Raw genomic sequence first — 6,983 nt, forward strand, 5'->3', positions numbered from 1 at the left:
GTTTACCTTATGCTTCCGGGTTGCCATTTCAGCCCAGAAGCTTTCCATTTCAGTTTAGTCCTGCAGGGATATCATTGGCATGGTCTGATAATTTAGAAACTCCTCACCCAGAAGGTCATGCTCCTCTGGCCCATGGTATGGGAGGAGATGGGGAAACCTATTTATGAAAGTAGAGTTACAAGTTGTTACGTTTTAGGTATATAGTCATCAACCAGCAGCAGTTCATACACATCTTTGAGGAGAAGCCACATAAGAATATCTCATGTGCAGTTTAGGAGTGAACACACCTCATCATAAAACACAGGTTATTTTAGCTAAGATGATAGACAATAATTAGAGAAAAAAAACTAACCTTTCAACAAAGTACAGGACATCTTCAATGTCACTTTCAGCCCTCTGCCGTACATCTACAAATTGTGCGTGCTTGATCAGTGGCTCTTCCAGTGGCAGCTTCTTAAGTGCATAGTCCACAGCACTTGTCAGGAAACACAACACAGCTTCATGGAATGAATCCACCTGCTGTGGTGTGATGTCACCCTCGTCGAGTAATCTGTTAAATTTAGCCCTGGTTGTGAACCCAATGTTCAACTTTTTTCCTGTCACAGATACAGCATATCGGTATAAGGTACAAGGCTAAATATCACATATCACAGTGTTTGATCATAATAATAGTCAAATACTAACCTGGTAAATGGTTTGCCTTTTCTTTAAAGGCAATTTCACAAGGCTCCTCATGGCACTGCAGAGCTGCTGGAACCATAAACTTGGAACATAGCTATAATATAGTAGATGAAACCTGTTTTAGAGGATCCCTGCAGATATCAGCAAGAAACACAGAATGGAAAAAAACAGCAAAATCCAATCCCACCTCATCATGTAACAAAAATATTGATGACTGCTCTCTCTGAAGCAGCAAGTTGAAAGAAGTGAAAGTTGGTACGGTGGCTTGGAAGAACAGCAGGTACACTTCTGTCATGGGGTCAGTGAATGTCTGCACAAGTCTCTTGAACCTGGCCTGATTTTCATCTTGAATCAATCGATAAATAACACAAAACAAGAGGTTGTCATTAATACAAGTATGTGACTAACAATCCATGTAGTTGCTGCATAATGAAATTGAAAATTGATGACCATACTAGCAGATTTGTAGTAGCTGGCCAGAGGTTCATACAGCCTCAGGATCCTGGTCACACAACGTTCAAGGCTTAGCCAACGGACCGAGATATGCAGGAGGACCTCCATGTACTCCGCTTCATGGAGCTCACAAAACTCTGTTTTAGACATTAAATCCATATCGTATACTGTATTTTCTACAGCTCAGCATTTCAGTATTACACTTAATAGTATCAAACATGCATACCTGTCAGGTATCCTTTCCGATTTGTGCTACCCTTGAACCAGTAACCGATGTCCACTACCATATCCTCCAAATCAAAACCGGACACCTGCAATGCATAAATCAATCATAACACATTCAGTCAATGCACGTAATTAGGATACAAATAAAAAGTTACATGTAAAGATAAATCAGGCCTTAACTCACTTTAAAAAATCCCACTCCTGCAGCTTTGGCGGTGTTATGTGCCACATGACAAGGACAACCATGAATATAGGTGTTGGGATGCTTCTGGAGCACCCTAGAGGCAATGGAATCACGTGGTCCAATGTTCACAGCTGCATTGTAAACTGAGAGACCAATGCAGTTCTCCCAAGGGATGCCATGCTCCTCTATGGTGGAGTTCATTTTGGTGAAGATCTCACTTGCTGTCCCACATCTGTTCCCACTTGTTGTGCACATATTTAAGAACTGGTGGACAACTTTGCTGCCCATGAAGACCCGGACAGTAAGCGGGTTCATCTTTTCCACTCTTATAATGACAAGTTCGAATCATACAGATGTTCATGTTATTAGATGTTTAAAAATACACAAAGCACATGTTTCGCAGAGGGGAAAAATCTCAAATAGTTTGTGAAATACCAGTGTCATTCGACCCATCCGTAACACGGGTATACAGGGCCTTTTTTCATCTCCTTCACAAGCTCCTGTGTGAAATATGGTGCGAGTGCTTCATTGGTAATGCAGGATGACTTAGTCCTGGCACACCTGTACTCCTGCGCTGTCTTCGAATCTCCGAAACATTCTTTTAGGAGAGGCCCCAGGTGGTCCGCAAAGGCTAGGGGGACGTTGTGAACTACCAACACAGCTGTCATTTTGACCTCAGCCCTTCTTGTCTGTAAGTAATAAAAAATTATGAATCCTCCCAAAAGACCATCGTTGATTTAAAATAGACGCCTGCGATAATAGGGCACAGGTAAAAAAACACATTCAGCAACTAAGATCTCAAATTAAGAAAACTGGACTGTACTACACTGAAATACAAACCACAAATTAGTCAAAACTATCAGCCATGACTTTACCGTGATCAACTAGAACACAAAACTCTTGACTGAACCTTGACAGAATCATTACACATATCATACCTTAACCTCTTGTGCAGACGTACCCCCAACAGATGGAACGGCCATTGCATATTGGGATATAGTGGCTGTGGACTGGAGAGCTCGTTGCTTATCTTGGTGGCCTTATGCTTTTTATATGGCTCACTACATCTGTCACACCCTGGTGGCAACATGAGTTTTCAATACGGCAGACTGCACACCAGTAGTGCGTGTTGAGGCTCCCTCTGGTAATAAATGGCCATGAAGACGTCCACTCGTTTTTGAAAATGGATCTATCTGGATAAGAGCGTCTGCTAAATGACGTAAATGTAATGTAAATATATGTTGCTGCTCCAGCCGGAGCACGACTCTTCTGGCCCTGCTGTTGGATTGGTGGGGTCTCTTCTGTCTGTCCCTCTGTGTCTCCTTCCATCTGCCCTGTTGGTTGTTCTATTTGTCCTGTCTGTTGCTCCTCTGTCCTGTCTGTTGCTCCTCTGTCCTGTCTGTTGCTCCTCTGTCCTGTCTGTTGCTCCTCTGTCCTGTCTGTTGCTCCTCTGTCCTGTCTGTTGCTCCTCTGTCCTGTCTGTTGCTCCTCTGCATGTCCGTCAATCTGTCCTGTATGTTGTTTAAGAGAGTGAGTATTCAATTGGACGACATTTCATTGTTACATTTCCTAGTCTCAGCTCGGCTTCTTATCTTACATACCTAGTCTCAGCTCGGCTTCTTATCTTACATACCTAGTCTCAGCTCGGCTTCTTATCTTACATACCTAGTCTCAGCTCGGCTTCTTATCTTACATACCTAGTCTCAGCTCGGCTTCTTATCTTACATACCTAGTCTCAGCTCGGCTTCTTATCTTACATACCTAGTCTCAGCTCGGCTTCTTATCTTACATACCTAGTCTCAGCTCGGCTTCTTATCAGACTTCTTGAGGTAGTGACCGTTTCTTCTCCTGTTGACTTTCGCGGCAATGGTATCTCTTCTTCTGTCGCTAACTTCGGGGTGCAGCACATATGGTTCAGTGGCGCTCATCAGCGCCATCTACCGTCGGGGAGTTTGAAAAAAGGAACGAAATCGGATGTGTGGCGTGAGTGCGTGTGAAAACAGGCATAAACGTGTGTCACACGGCGAAAGCGCGAGAGTTGGCAGCTCTGCTAATGTGTTACTCTTAATGTCTTATTAATGTGTTACTCTTAATGTCTTATTAATGTGTTACTCTTAATGTCTTATTAATGTGTTACTCTTAATGTCTTATTAATGTGTTACTCTTAATGTCTTATTTATCTCTGTCAAACAAGGAAACCTAATCATCTAAGCTTTGATAAACTTTTCTTGTTCTTTGCATCTGCCTCTGTACTGTTTCCTTTAATGGGTCTAACGTTTAGATGCTACAATTGTAATAATGTTGTTGTGTGGTCTGTTGCATTGCTCAGGCCCCGGTTTCCCAAAAGCATCTTAAGGCTAAGTTCATCATTAAATCCTTCGTAGGAACATCGTTGAATCTCCGAGCTGTTTCCCAAAACCATCGCTATTAACGTTGCACATGAAAACGCTTGTAATCTAACGCCTGCCTCAGACCGGTCGTAGAACAGCTAAGTGCGTCGCTAGATGCTTTTTGCCCCCCCCCGAGTCACTTTATACAGATCTCTGCAAAATATAAGGGGGGGGGGGGACAATGCAAATTGTCCGTTTAGCCATTTGATTAGCTGTTCAGGAGTCTTATGGCTTGGGGGTAGAAGCTTTAAAGAAGCTTATTTCCCTCATTAAAATGCAAATAAATGTATAACATTTTTGACATGCGTTTTTCTGGATTTTTTTGTTGTTGTTATTCTGTCTCTCATTGTTCAAATAAACCTCCCATTAAAATTATAGACTGATCATGTCTTTGTCAGTGGGCAAACGTACAAAATCAGCAGGGGATCAAATACTTTTTTCCCTCACTGTATTTCATGCGTAGACTAACATGTGCGCTATTAGAATAAGCTTCCTCAATATGATCTGTCGTCAGTATTGTGGGTATTTTTAAAAGGAGTCTGTCAATGTGATTGTCAATGTCTGTCTTTTAAGATGAATGTCAAGACGACTTGGACTGCAGAATCTGGAGTTATCATTGCTGATAACTTATGTGTTAGTAAAATTAAGACTACATTACCCAGGAGGCACTGTGTGAGCCAAGCAGTGGTGAGGGGGGAGCATGCCTTTCATGGCTACACAGTGATATTGCTAGGTGAAGTATTTGTTTATTAAAAGTAGTTCAATCTATGCCCCGGTTTGTCATTAAACAAGGAAAAAACATAACATGGTTTCAGATTGGTAGTCGCTATGACGACAGAGAAAAGAAAGCACTAACTCTGCAAAATTGAACATTCTACCGCAAGTCAAGTGACGTGAGTAGTGGAAGATGCTAGCTAGCAAGAGTGATGGCAACGATCTGCAGCAGCAAAAGTGAGGCTCCATTGAAATCTGTTGATGAGCAAGTTGATGAGCAACCTACCGAAGTAAGACAAATGAAACTGTTCCTGTTTCCCGTCACGGACAGGTTTAGTCCTTCTACTTAAAAGGCAATCTAGCTGACAGTTGGAAACGTTTCAAGCAGAGATTCAATATCTACCTAGCAGCCAGTGGAGCAGGGGGAGATGATGACTAATTGAAAGCTTCCATTTTTCTGCATGTTATTGGAGAGGATGCATTGGACATTTACAAAAGCTTTCAGCTAGACGAGGCAAACTTGACATTGACTGAGCTCATGGCTAAATTTGAGGAGTACTTTGTATCAAGGCAGAATATCACATTTGAGAGATACAAGTCATGATCAGAAAACAGAGAGTCAGCTTTGATCAGTACTTGAGTTGAACACACTGAGCGAAATGTGTGAATTTTAAAATCTGAAAGACTCACTAGTGAAAGAGGATGGCACGTGGCATACTTGATAATGGACTCAAGGAGAGATTGCTGCGTGAGCAAGATTTAACTTTGGATAAAGCAGTGAATATGTGTAGAGCAGCTGAAACCAGCAGAGCACCAAGCTAAAGAGCGGCGCAGGGAGGAGACTTCAGTGCAATAGAAAGAGACAAACATCACTTTACAAAACAAAAACAAGAGAAAGAGAAAAATCTAAACACTACATGTGGAAAATTTGGAGTTATTCACAAGCCAAAAAAATTGCCCTGCACATGGCAAATAATTTCACAACTGTGGGGAAAATAATAATTTCTCAAAATGCTGCAAAGCTACAAAGAAAAAGGTTCACAGTCAAAGAGGAGACTGAAGAATTCTTTGTTGATTCTGTGGATATTTGCAATGCAGTAAAAGCTGAATGGATGGTGCCATTGACTGTGAATGAGACTATAATACCATTCAAGCTCGATACCGGAGCTCAGTTAAACCTGTTGTCGCTGGATGACTACAAAACGCTGAACGTGAAGAGCAAAATACACCCTGTGAAAATCAAGGTTACTGGTTCTACTGGGGAGAACGTACCAGTCACAGGAAGGTTACTGATTCTACTGGGGAGAACGTACCAGTCACAGGAAGGTTACTGGTTCTACTGGGGAGAACGTACCAGTCAAAGGAAGGTTACTGGTTATACTGGGGAGAACGTACCATTCAAAGGAAGGTTACTGGTTCTACTGGGGAGGATGTACCAGTCAAAGGAAGCTGCATAGTAACTTTACAGCACAAAGGAAAACAGTTCAAAACACAGCTGCTGATTGTGGAAAATCACTAGGAATCAGTGCATTTGAAAAGCTCAATATGGTGAAAAGAGAGTTTGACATCACAGACTGAAAATGACCAAGAATCACTACTTACTGAGTACAAGGATGTTTATCTGGAGAGCACAAAATATGCGAAAGTATTCACCCCTCCTTGGCATTTTTCCTATTTTGTTGCCTTACAACCTGGAATTAAAATTGAGTTTTGGGGGGGGGGTGTATCATTTGATTTACACAACATGCCAACCACTTTGAAGATGCAAACTATTTTTTCTTGTGAAACAAACAATAAATAAGACAAAAAAAATGAAAACTTGAGCGTGCATAACTATTCACCCCCCCAAAGTCAATTATTTGTAGAGCCACTTTTTGCAGCAATTACAGCTGCAAGTCTCTTGGGGTATGTCTCTATAAGCTTGGCACATCTAGCCAATGGGAATTGTGCCCATTCTTCAAGGCAAAACTGCTCCAGCTCCTTCAAGTTGGATGGGTTCCGCTGGTGTACAGCAATCTTTAAGTCATACCACAGATTCTCAATTGGATTGAGGTCTGGGCTTTGACTAGGCCTTTCCAAGACATTTAAATGTTTCCCCTGAAACCACTTGAGTGTTGCTTTAGCAGTATGCTTAGGGTCATTGTCCTGCTGGAAGGTGAACCTCTGTCCCAGTCTCAAATCTCAGGAAGACTGAAACAGGTTTCCCTCAAGAATTTCCCTGTATTTAATGCCATCCATCATTCCTTCAATTCTGACCAGTTTCCGAGTCCCTGCCGATGAAAAACATTCCCACAGCATGATGCTGCCAACACCATGCTTCGCTGTAGGGATGGTGT

The 6,983-nt window shown here is 42.0% G+C and overlaps 1 long non-coding RNA gene across 1 annotated transcript; it reads right to left on the bottom strand.

Moving 5' to 3' along the window:
- Nucleotides 1-815: 815 nt before the first annotated feature.
- LOC121568363 lies at nucleotides 816-1,647 on the bottom strand. The gene is made up of 4 exons (XR_006001238.1): nucleotides 1,544-1,647; nucleotides 1,361-1,445; nucleotides 1,137-1,271; nucleotides 816-1,026 (listed from the first exon to the last, which is right to left on the bottom strand). It is a non-coding gene; the product is annotated as an uncharacterized LOC121568363 (long non-coding RNA).
- Nucleotides 1,648-6,983: the final 5,336 nt, after the last annotated feature.

This window comes from Coregonus clupeaformis, unplaced genomic scaffold, assembly GCF_020615455.1.
Source record: "Coregonus clupeaformis isolate EN_2021a unplaced genomic scaffold, ASM2061545v1 scaf0029, whole genome shotgun sequence".
NCBI lineage: Eukaryota > Metazoa > Chordata > Actinopteri > Salmoniformes > Salmonidae > Coregonus > Coregonus clupeaformis.